Genomic DNA, 12,900 nt, shown 5'->3' with positions numbered 1-12,900 from the left:
TTGGCAGAAGCTGGGCCAGAGAAGGGAGTGGGAAAAAGTTTAAAGCTTAGGCCTCAGGCCTTCTTTGCTTCCAACCTGGCAGTAAATATCCTTCTTTCCCCGCTGGCTATGCCGTTCCTGGAACAGCGCCGGGCAGGCAAATGTCATATTCGGGAGGCGGGGGCTGCGGAAGTCAATTATTACCACAAAGTATAACCTCTATTAGTGCTTGAAGAAACATTTTTCTGTTTGTTGATCCATCCCTCATCCTCTTTGCCCCTTCGTCTTCCGTCTTCCTGTCAGCTGCATGTGTGCTTGTGCATGTGTGTCCGTGCAGCAGAGGGGATCGGGGAGAGGAACACATTTTCTTTTGCATGGCCCTGCAGGGTTTATTTTCTTTTAATAATGATATGAACGGACATTTTCTGCAGCTTCCTGCGATTGTGTAGAGGATTCCTGGCCCTGTTCACAGTTTAGGTTTTCTGCGTTCAGCTCCTAGTTTCTTGCTGCCTTCCCAGCCACTCCTATTTCGAGAGGGTGATAGAATGCAATTTTGCAGTCTTAATCTGATCCTCGGTTTGGAGGTCTTCTTCCCCCAACTGAGTCTCGGGCTCTGGCTCCTTAGATACCAACGGCTGCAGCTGCCCCTTCGTACCTCAGACAAACATGTAGCATATCCAAATGCAGACGCATACAAAGGGCATCCATACACACGTATGCAGAGATCAAAATATACAAAGGTACAGAGAGTTATTTACACATTCAAATGCACACACACAAATCAAAAAATAGACATAAGATATAAAGACACAGAAGTTCACACTGCTTCTCCTCTCTCCCCTCCATCTCTGATGTTTTCTTCCAGTTTTTCTGGATCCCTCTGGCATGTTTTAGTTTCTGCTCCAGGAGCCTTGAGCTACATGTGGAAAAATGGGTTAGAAAATATTTAATAAAACACCAATGTGTTCATCCCTCACTGGGGTGGGAAATGTGAATTTAAAGCAGTAACGCAACTATTTAAACAATTTTTGTTTTGCTGGGATGAGGGCTAGGAATACTTTCTCTTGAGCACTGGCGTAGCATAAGAGTCAACTTAAAAAAAGTTATTGGGCGAGTTAAACCCAACGGAAATTACCTCTGCCTTGGACATAAGTCAATCAGTTGGTTCAATAGTGGTGGTCAAGCGCACACACAGCTGACTCTTATGTGGTTTACCAAAACACATGAAAAAGAAATTAAACCACTAGCCAATTCTAATAAACTGGGGAAGGGGTGAGGATAATGGAAACCAAAATCTTCCAAAGGGAGACGCACTCTGGAAAGGAAAGAAGGCGGAGAGCCAAACCAGGCCGAGATGAAGCTATGCTCTGGGAATATGTTTGAAGCATCGTCCGTAGATCATGTGAAACGCTACGTTAGAAAGAGACAGAGATAGCGAGAGAATCAGACCAGCACTAGTTATAGTCCATTTTCTTCTTTTCAGAGGGTTGAAAGTTAGTTTCAGAGCTATTTCCCAAGTAAAACAGTGCATTAGGCTTTTAAAACCGAACACCCTTAAAGTGGACAGTAGGCGACGTGCAGTGAGCAAAAGGTTCTGGGGCCAGGGGCCAGAGAGGGGATTGGCACTTAATCCACATAGGTTTCAATTTTCAGATAAAGTAACAGCACAATTTAGCAGGTAAAAATACGTGCAGGTATTTTTCGGGGCTGAAATTTTCACCGTTTCACTCTGAAAATCCAGATACGTCCACAAAGTGAAAAAAATCACCCTTTTCTGCATTACGTTGATAAATTCTGAGGCTGGGAAAGTGACTTGCATCTGAATCCGGGAGAGAGAAGAGCAGAGGAAGGTTTGGCATTGTGAGCCCCGCTGGCAGAGAGATATAACTCACATACAAAGAGTCAACAAAATATGAAATCCAAGTTCCAAAAATATTCAATGATTTCACTTTATTTTCTTAAAAAAAAATTTTTTGGAGGGGTAGAATCTAGATTTATTTCAGACCTACTGGTTTTTGAATTGCTTTCATGCTGTGACGTGTGACTGGTCCAGATGGCTTCCCCCTTTGTCATTCTATTCACTTGAATATTGTATGGTGGGGTTATGATTATATTCTATAAATTATGAATACTGATTTTTATTTTTTTTTACTTGCCTGTCACCTAGAGCTCTAGATGGATGACAAAAAAAACTTTTTTAAAATAAATGCACGATGGCGATTGTAATCAGGTGAGTGGATTTTCAGCTGCCTGAAATTATGCATGCATTTTCAGATGTTGGAATTTTTGACACATGACCGGTACAGACGGCTTTCCTTTGAGCGTTTATAGATGCACCCTACGTCAGGAATGTGGTGTTGGGGGGACATGAGAGAATCACAGCAAAATAGTATAAAAGTGAGGGGAAAGAGAAAACAAGTGGAGAGAGAGAAGGAAGATATAAAAGAGAAGCACAAATTAAAAAAGGAAAACCAATAACAAGAAATTAAAAAACCAAACAAGACCTACAGACCAACACTAGAATCTAGGAACTGTTTTTAATATTTCTGTTTCTTTCTTTTTTGGCCAACATTTGATGCCGTGTCTCACACATGGGGCTTTTTTTTCTCTTTCTCTTTAACTGCTTTGCAGTGAATTTTCCACAGGACTCCTTCTGCAGAGATCTGCATAAACCCAGCTAATTCTTGAACCCTGGGAAGCCACAACAAGCACCCTGTCTGAACATCTTCAGACCGGGCACCTGTCTTCCCATGCACTTCTACAACTTAGCTGCTCACCTGCTTTTTTTTTGTGTGTGGAAATCCAACCTGCAAAGTACTTTCCGAACATGGCCGCTCCTCCGCGTTCTTTCATAATGTAAGGCGGGTGAAAATCCACTTACATTGGGCTAATGTCTGTTTATTTCAAATGCCATTTGTCATCCATCTAGAAACTAGGAAAAAGGCAAGTTAAGAAAAATCAACATTTATAAACTATAAAACAAAATCATAAGGGCACCAGTCAACATTCAAACAAACCCCCCCCAAAACATTCTAGCCACAAATGAAAACTACAAAACTAGCCAAAACTGAAGAATCAGCCCAACACCTGAAAACTCAAAAAGTTCTCTAAGGGGGGTCCAGTGGGGTAGGAGAAGAAACTGCTAATTCGAGGTGAATTACATTCAGGAATTTCACTGTCCTCCGAGGGGGCAGAGTTTGACCCCCATCCCTGTAAACTCAAAACTCCGCCAAAACAGTTCCGTCATTTTTTTAATAAAAGACAATCGTTTGCTTTTTGTAGGCATGAGATTTTGATCAGTTGCAGGGGACAGACTTTGTTCCTGTGTCCTTTACAGTCCATTTGTACCTGAAGCAATGGAGAGTTAATCCCCTCTTTCTAAAACTAGCTGCCTTAATGTATTTACTGATTGCGTGAGCAAATTAATAGAATGCTATCACTTATGCATGTAAGTTTGCTATTCTGACACAGACAACTCAGGGACCTTTTGCAAAGCTGCATTAAGGCCACTTAATGCACCCTTAAACGGGTTTTCCTCTGGATTAAGGCCATTTTTTTACCGCTCTCTGAAGTAATGGCCGTGCGCGTGGCTGTTATGAAAAATTAGCCCTTATCGCCACCTATTTTGAAGGCAGTAACGGCTCATGCACTAGTGATGTGCTTATTAGCTCGTAGTAATGTAGATGCATTAACTGAGTAGCCACTTCCCGCCTCCTGGAAAAATTTTGAAAAAAATATTTTTAGTGCAAGGCTTGTGTGCGTACGTTCGGAACTTACTGTGGGATGCCTCAGTGCATCCTGCGGGAAACTCTTTTCAGAAGCAGGACATACCTGCTAGCACTTACCACAGCTTAGTGAAAGGAGCCCTCAGTTTGTAAACATAAGGGGGGGGGACCACATTTGCATACAGAATATTTATTCAGTTTTCGATAAGGTTCTAACAGGGCAGCTCTGAACGGTTTACATGCATTTATTCAGGTACTCAAGCATTTTTCTCCGTCTGTCCCGGTGGGCTCACAATCTAGCTAATGTACCTGAGGCAATGGGGGGATTAACCCCCTCTTTTACCAAGGTGTGCTAACCACTAACGTGTCCATAGATTAACATGTATGCGTTAGCGTACCTTAGTAAAAGAGGCTTAAGTGACTTGCCCAGGGTCACAAGGAGCAGTGGGGGTTTGAACCCATACAGCCTCAGGGTGCTGAGGCTGTAGCTTTAACCACTCTCCCCTGTAAATTCTTTGCTAAAAGTGCCACATTTAGGGGCATCCGCCATTGACATGGCGTACGCAGACACCCTTAAATGTAGCTGCGTTGATGTCAGTTTGTGTGAATATAATTCTATAACTCTGCATTTGCTGCCTAAACTCTGGCACTTATTTATACTGTAGGTCTGCCCCCCTAAGTGACTTTTCTGAGGGAAGACATTAGGCTATCTCTTTGATCCTGTGTCAGGGAGAGGGAAGCTGAGTGTTGGGGGGGGGGGGGGGGTTCGGTGCCTTCATGGGTTAATCAAGCAGCATAGTATAACCTACCAGTGCTGAGAGAGACTTTTCTGTACCTGAGAAACAAAAGCATAGAAGACCAAAGAAATGTGGGAGACCCGAGAAGGAGGAAGGAACCCCCCCCCCCGATATCGAGGAATAAAAAAAAGAAGGGAAGAAGAGAGAAAAGAGAGAGTGGGTCTGTGATTTAAACAAAACAACAAAACTCTGCAAGCCCCGAGCGCAAGCATCTGATGGTTCTAACATCATATACCCCCCCTCGGTACTCACTATAACAACCAATATTCAAATTCTGGTGTCAACTCAGTAACAGCAACACAAACTCCCTCCACTATTCCACACTGTGATGCAACACTCTGCGAAAACCAGTCAGCAGCTGCCACTCAATTCAGCAAGAACCGTAGGCCTAGCCCTAGAATACCAATACACCCACCCTGTCCTGCTGGGGACAGAGACCAGGCAGATCCTTGCAGCTACACTGCAGGCTAGCACAGGTTCCTAAACCCACCCCGGGGGAATCCTAGTTGTTAGGGCTGTGGTAGGGTGTGAAAGCAGCAGAAAACATTCACCGTTCAGCAAGATTTGTTTCCGTTTTCTCTCCTCCCTTCCTTGGGTTTCTTTCTCCTAGGGCTTTCACTTTTTCTGATGGGGGAGTTGTAAGCCCAGCACAGTGCTGTGGAGGAGGGAGGAGGTTCCCAGTACCTTTTACGTGGACAGGTGACCTTTAATCTGGGTTCACATCTCTGACCTTGACGAGGCTGCTCCTCTAGGCTCCTTGTCTGTGCCTGTCCAAAGGGAAGGAAAGGACTATTCAATCTGTATTCCAGGACTCGCAGGGTAATGCTGAGTGACAGTGGATGTTGAAGTTCAAGCTGGGTTTCCTTCCTTCCCTCTTGCCTCCTGCTGGTGACATCTTTAGGAAAGAGTTTGAGTGGAAAGCGGAAGGATGAACACTCTGGCAGCTCAGGGTAATTAACTGCTTTTTAATTAATAATTTCCCTCCCAGCTCTCTACATGTTGAGGGTATAAGCCAGTATCCATGCAAACATGCCTCTTATAGAATTTACCCCCAAGGACGGGAATTCGTGGAGGCAGGTTCTGGCGCATGGATAGACCTGCGATTTACGTGAGTGTGTTTTATAAAATCCTGTGCTTTTGCGCTGCTCTTAGCAAGTGGAAAGGTCCCTGGTTTCATTTCAGATGTGGTTTCTACAGGATTTGTGGTGGTTTTTTTATAAAGACACAGAGACACCTGTGTATGTATAATGTAGGCCGAAAACATTCACCTTCTCCCTCTGTCTCTAATACAGTATGTGAGACTGCCTTTTAAGTACGTAATCTGTTCCAAAGTTGCCCTCGCTGTGCCATTTGGAAGTATCATTACCTGTTTCACCCTCTCTCCCCCACAACAGACCTCTTTCCCTCCCGTTTTATTTAGAGGGGCAGATATATATATATAGGTAACAAGGACTCCCATCCCTTCCCCCTAGCTCTGCAGTCTCTGATCGTTGTGATGTCTGTGAGTAGTTCATAGGGGCGTTTTAGTTTCTAACATTCATTTCCAGAGATGAATTGGAGAAGGATGGATAACGGAAAAGTCCGGCAGTCCCTGGAGAAAGATAAGGGTCAGAGCCAACATGGATAGTCTGATTAAAAAAAAAAATTACAGTGGTATCTTTCTCTCCATGGCAAAGATTTTTGATTTTAAGAAACTCATTAAACCTTAATGCATATGAAAACATATTCAGAAAAAAACCACCATCATTGTGAGACAGCAGGGACTGTTCAGAAAGACTGAGTGTGCCCGTCGGAGAGTCTTTCCTGCTTCTCTTGGGGAGACACCACTCTCCTATTTTTAGTTGGGTCTATTGCTCAGGCTCAGCTAGGCCAGAACATGTTCAGGGGCTAATTATAACCTGGCTGGCCAGGAATATTAATAGCGGTGAGGAGAGCTCTGCCTTGCTCGGTGCGGGCAGGGGTTACAGGAGGATGGAGGGGAAACACGAGAGAACCTTCATCTCTATTCCTCTGGGAATGGTGCATACATAAGCATGGCCTCTGCCGAGTCAGACCATAGGTCCATCATGCCCAGCAGTCCGCACCCGCGGCGGCCCCCCAGGTCAGTGACCTGTAGTGATCTATTATATACAGAGGAGAAAGAGTGAGGGTTGGTGAGTGAAAGAAATGGGTAGTCCACGACATGGTGGAAAGCCCTGCGCCTGTCCCGTCAGTAATGCCATATCGGCCTTGAGATTTCTGACTGGCTGTCACCTTGCATCTCTGTTTTTGCTGGGCTTCGGACCTGGCTGGTGTGCAGCTGCAAACCACAGTCCTCCCCTCCCCCACACGCTCCCATGCCTGCCGCCCACAGGATCTGGGCTAAAGCTCTGCCATGCAGTGGTTTCTATTTCTAGACATGCCATTACCCCCTCAGCAGGCTGCTGGCGTCGCGGTGTGCAGCTCTGGCAGATGTGGGTGCCGCCGGGGAGGTCAGCAGGTCACAGAGCCGAGCAGTGGGACCCGCCCTCTGGGCCTGCCTTGGATACTGGTTTCTACTACACAGATTCTTCAGGGTTGTGTTTAGGGGAAAGACATCTCGGCAGCATTGCCAGCAAAGCCAAAAGACTACTGAAGCAGGAGGAAACCCACAAGGGACTGAAGAATGTGTTAACAAAACATTTGAAAAATCTATAAATATGTCATATGTACATTTTGACCAACTTTTCAAGCAATAAACCAAAAGACAGAAGAGTCCATGGTGAAGATGTCTGATTTATTAACACAAGCAACTGACGTGGCCATGTTTTGCCCTCGGGCTGCATCGGGGGGACACTGGCAGACAACGGCTGGCTCTGAGAACAGAAAGTGCTGTTACTTGGGAGGAAGACGTAGATTTGCATTGTGGATTGGAAGTGCCGAGCAAGGGATGTCTGTCAGTGTTCCCCTGCTGTTTATACCCCTGATGCAGTCTGAGGGTGAAACGTGGCCACGCCAGGTGCTTGTGTTAATATATCAGTCGTCTTCACCCTGGACTCTTCTGCCTTTTGGTTTATTGCTTTATATGTTGTGGTAGTTCTTTGGGTTTTTTTATATGTTCTATTTAACCAACTTTGACATCGATCAAAAGCACACTGCTCTCCAATTGCATCTCGATTCAGTTCCCGGCTTGGGTCTTCTGACATCAAGTTGGGCAGGAATGAGAATGCTGATGCCCCGGGGAAGGGAGAGAGGGGCACCAGCCTTCAAGCAGTTGCTACAGTTAATGCTGGGGTTCTGGACTGGCCCTGCGGCACCAGGAGTCAACTGGCAGAGGGATATACATGTATAAGAGGAAAAGCTCCTCAGGTATTTGGGCAGAAAGGTTAACAACACGAATCCTAGCCATGGAAACAGAGGCATAAGGGAGGGCCAAAGGCAGTTTGCAAACATATTCTCTAACTCCAGGATTGCACACGTGTTCTATGAGTCCCATGTACATGTCTGTCTGGCAGCTGTTCTCTCTACTTCCCACACAGTTTCCTTCTGCTTCCTCATTCCACCTCTTCATTATCAAACGCTCTTCCCACCATGTCGGCATCGCACCAGTATACATACAGCATGAATACACACTGACCAGCTGAAGAGCGCGTTGTAATCCGAGCCTTATATACACATCACACTGATGCATGTAAAGCATGAATACAGCACAGATGACCGCACATCATAAGAAGAACATAAGATTTGCCGCTACTGGGTCAGACCAGTGGTCCATCGTGCCCAGCAATCCGCTCACGCGGCGGCCCTTAGGTCAAAGACTGGTGCATGGATGCAGACTTCACATGTCAACCATGAATACAGCACAGCATGGGCAGTGGGACAGGTTGGAACACAGGAGACTCCAGCAAATGCAGAGAGTGCAGGGGCTGAAAATGGCAGAGGAGATCCCGGTAGGATGCAGAGAGCACAGGGGCTGAAAATAGCAGAATAGATTCTGATTGCATCATGCTGACACAGGATCAGGTTTATTTGAGGCCAGGGAGCGTGCTGCGTGTGGTGATGGCAGGTATTGGTGGCAGTGGGTGCCCTGGCACAAAGCCTACCTTTTTGTTGGTTTGAGTATGTTCTGTTCTTGTTTACTCAGGCCTGTCCAAGGGCTAACAGTGCCCTTCAGAGAGCTGTCAGCTGAGCAAACAGTAGCTCAGTGAAAATCAACCGCCAGTGCCCTCCCAATTCTCAAGGTAGAAACCCCCAGAAAGAAGCCCTGTCCTGTTCTCCGTTCTCTGCTCTTTCTGTCTACTCACTGGATATCTCCAAGTCGACTGTGACAAGTTGGTCATGGGCCTGTCACCAAGGTGCATGCTAGAACTTGTGATTTTCCTATAACCACCACAAAATGCAGAGGGGGGATAAAAATGGCATCCGGTTTCCTCACTGTCCTGGGTCTATCCATTGACTTTGTTCCTCCATCTCACTCCAGCGTTCCTGTGACATGACTCCATGCTGGTTGTTTAAAACACATGTGGATCTTGGTAGATTGGAAGACTGGGCGTCCAAATGGCAGATGAAATTTAATGTGGACAAATGCAAAATGATGCAGATTGGGAAGAATAATCTAAATCAGTGGTTCCCAACCCTGTCCTGGAGGACCACAAGCCAGTCGGGTTTTTGGGATAGCCCTAATGAATATGCATGAGAGAGGCTTGCATATAATGGAGGTGACAGGCATGCAAATCTTCCCCATGTATATTCATTAGAGCTATCCTGAAAACTTGACTGGCTGGTGGGAACCACTGATCTAAATCATAGTTATCGGATGCTAGGATCCACCTTGGGGGTTTGCGCCCAAGAAAAAGATCTGGGTGTCATTGTAGACAATATGCTGAAATCTTCCGCCTAATGTGTGGTGGTGGTGGCCAAATCAAACAAGATGCTAGGAATTATTAGAAAAGGGATGGTTAACAAGACTAAGAATGTCATAATGCCCCTGTATTGCTCCATGGTGAGACCTCACCTTGAGTATTGCGTTCATTTCTGGTCTCCTTATCTCAAGAAAGATATGGCGGCATTAGAATAGGTTCAAAGAAGAGCGACCAAGATGATAAAGGGGCTGGAACTCCTTCCATATGAGAAAAGACTAAAATGGTTAGGGCTCTTCAGCTTGGAAAAGAGATGGCTGAGGGGAGATATGACTGAAGTCTACAATATACTAAGTGATTTAGAACGGGTACTAATGGATCGTTTTTTTGTTTGTTTTTAATCTCTCAAAAAAATACAAAGACCAGATAACACTTGATGAAGGTACATGGAAATACTTTTAAAACAAATGAGGAAATATTTTTATACATAACAAATTGTTAAGATCTGGAGCTCATTGCTAGATGATGTCGTAATCATAAGAGTTTGTGTGTGAGACCTTTTGGATTTGGTTTGGGAGGGATGAAAGATTCAGAAAGAGAGCCCCAGTCCAAAGCCCGTCCCGGATCTCACCAGGTAAAATACACAGTAACTGCAGTGTTCACCATTTTGTATTTTGCCTCATCCACTGATTAATTCTGTTCTGTTACCCAGTCGCCCTGGACACAATGTCCACATCAGAAGTTAGTTGGGTGGAAGCGATCAACCCCTTTGGGCCAACTCTCTTTAACATCTTTGTAGTGATATTGCAGAAGGACTGTCTGGCAAAGTTTATCTTTTTGTGGCTGAAACCAAGCTCTGTAATAGGGTAGACACTCTGGAGGGTGTGGATAACATGAGGTGGGATCTGGCAAAGCTTGAAGAATAGTCGAGCAATTGGCAACGAAGATTTAATGTTAAAAAAATGTAAGGCCATGCACGTGGGCTGCAAAAATCCAGGAGAACAGTATAGTATAGGAGTCGAATAACTTCTGTGTGCAGAAGGAGAGCAGGACTTGGGGGTGAATGTATTTGATGATCTCAGGGTGGCAAAACAGGTAGAAAAGGTGATGGAAAGCCAGGAGGATGCTCAGGTGCATAAGGAGAGGAATGGCCAGTAGGAAAAGGGAGGTGATAGTGATGTTGTATAAGTCTCTGGTGAGGCCCCATGTGGAATGTGTGTAATTTTAGAGACCCCACCTCCATAAAGATATATAAAGAGAATGGAGTCAGTCCAGAGGGCTGGGGGGGGGGGGAGCTATAAGCTTTCCCTTTCCCTTGGGTTTGCTGTGACTGGCTGCTATGGGTGTCCTTGTGGATTCTAGTGGTGTAGTCTCCCTCCCTCCCCCCCATCACTCTTAGGGCCAGGTTCTCAAAACTCACTGTACCTTTAATGATGGTGGCTAAACCAGTTCTAACTGGTTTAGAGTGCTAGTATTCTACCACTGGATTCTCAGAATGACTCACCGTGCTCTTTTCCGAGCTTCCTAGCAGCAACATAACATAACATAAAAATGTATTTGTATACCGCAATACCTTCTAGTTCTATGCGTTTCACAATTCAAAGAGAAAGAACAATTTCAGCGAAGTACCAACCTTTATAATTACAAAAATTTATTGTGTAAGTAAATTTTCAACAATTTCCTAAAGTGTTGGTAGGATGCAGAATTAACAAATGATTAAACTCTTTATTCTCATTCCACGCAGCAATAAGAGATAATCTAGGAAAGTATTTTTTGTACCGACTGTCCTTAACGGAAGGAAAGGCAAAAATGCAAAACGGGGTTGAGAACGTCTAGAGTTGGCAAATATAAAATGATCCATGAGATAATCGGCTAAGGGGCATGTAACACCTTATAGCACATGGATCCAAATTTAAATACCACTCTAGCTTCAACTGGAAGCCAATGCAACCTGCGATAGTAAGGTGTTACGTGATCTGACTTTCTTATATTGAAAATGAATCTTACAGTGGTGGTTTGGATGATACGCAGTTTATAAAGATTTTTTTTAAGACCTGTATAATAAATGATGTTACAATAATCCAAAGTACTGAGAATCAAAGACTGTACTAACAGTCTAAAGGAGAAAGCGTTGAAATATGATCTGGTCGAACGTAGTTTCCACAATGTATAGAAACTTTTTCGAACCAAGAAGCTGGTGTGAGCTTTCATTGATAGGTCTTGGTCTTAAGATGACCCCTAAAATTTTAATTGTGGAATTAATCGGATACGAAGTTCCGTTTAGATCTAAACTCTGTTCTACCTTCCTCTTACTATGAGTAGCCAAGAAGAATTTTGTTTTGTCTGTGTCGAGTTTCAATTTGAACTCATCCATCCATTGCTCTATAGTGGAGATTACAGACAATCTTAACTGTGTTGCATGAGAGAGAAAAAATGGCATAGGAATTACAACAGTTCCATCGTCTGCATAACTATAAAATTTAATGTCCAGACTGGATAGTCTGATTCCCAAAGAAGCCAAGTAAATATTGAAAAGTAAAGGAGAAAGAGGGGACTCCTAGGGAACTCCACAGGAATTACTCCATTTACCAGAAAGGGTATTGTTAAAATGCACCTGATAAGTATGTAAAAGTCAAGAAACCATCTAAGGACTTCACCAGTAACACCCATGGCATCCAAACTGCTAAGCAGTTTTTTATGGTCCGCCAAATCAAATGCACTACTTGGATCAAATTGCATTGTCAGAGCCCCAATACCTTTGCTAGATAAGTTGTGCAAGTAATCCATAAGACAGGCAAGAACTGTCTTGGTACTATATCGTGGACGAAATCCCGATTGAGACGTGTGTAAACGAGAGTATTGCTCTAAATAATCTAGAAATTGGAAATAAACCAAGCCCTCAAGTTTCAAGTTAATTGCATTTGATATACCATCTAAAAACCTAGGCGGTTTACATAAAATGAAAACATTTGTACAAATGTTTCTAATAAAAATACAAAGATGGAGGGACAGACAATAATGACACAGTATAAGATATCGAGGGACACAAAAGGAGAAATGGTTGAAGGATACATCATATAAATTTAGGATGGGGAAGGGACAAACCAAAAGATATCTGAAGGAAGGGATGAAAGGGAAAGTAGCTAAGGCCAGGCGGGACCGATCCAAATACTTGACGAAGAATGGCATTGATGCCACGGGCCTGTAGTTAGAAGGTATTGCGATGAGGTCATTCATATTAAAATGAGCCCTCTGAGCGATTCTCCAAATGAAGTGCCGACTGGTCCGGGGGTGCTGGTCCTGTGAAAAGCGCATCTCAAGGGCGTGTATCTGACTGTGGCTCATGCTCAAAATTAAAAGAAAACACTATTAACATAAATTATAGTAATGGGTAAAACAATTGAAAAGCATACGTTTCTAGCGTGTGAATAGTGTTGCTGGTACATGCCTCTGCCCCTCCTACCCACCCATGCCTGTGATGTGTGCCCATATCGCGCTGCACATTTACGCCTCTTTCCGTGAACTATATTCTGCGCATGTGCTGATTTGCTATCACTGGTGACTGCTCTCCTGGAAATTAGG

At 44.2% G+C, this 12,900-nt stretch overlaps 1 protein-coding gene across 6 annotated transcripts in view; it reads left to right on the top strand.

Annotated features, from left to right (window-relative positions):
- Positions 1-12,900, top strand: part of NFIX (nuclear factor I X) — a 132,204-nt gene that overhangs the window by 64,296 nt on the left and 55,008 nt on the right. The gene's annotated exons all lie outside the window — the stretch shown is intronic.

This window comes from Geotrypetes seraphini, chromosome 16, assembly GCF_902459505.1.
Source record: "Geotrypetes seraphini chromosome 16, aGeoSer1.1, whole genome shotgun sequence".
Lineage (NCBI taxonomy): Eukaryota > Metazoa > Chordata > Amphibia > Gymnophiona > Dermophiidae > Geotrypetes > Geotrypetes seraphini.
Note: the sequence above shows the minus strand (reverse complement) of the source record. Positions and strands in the feature narration are given on the sequence as shown.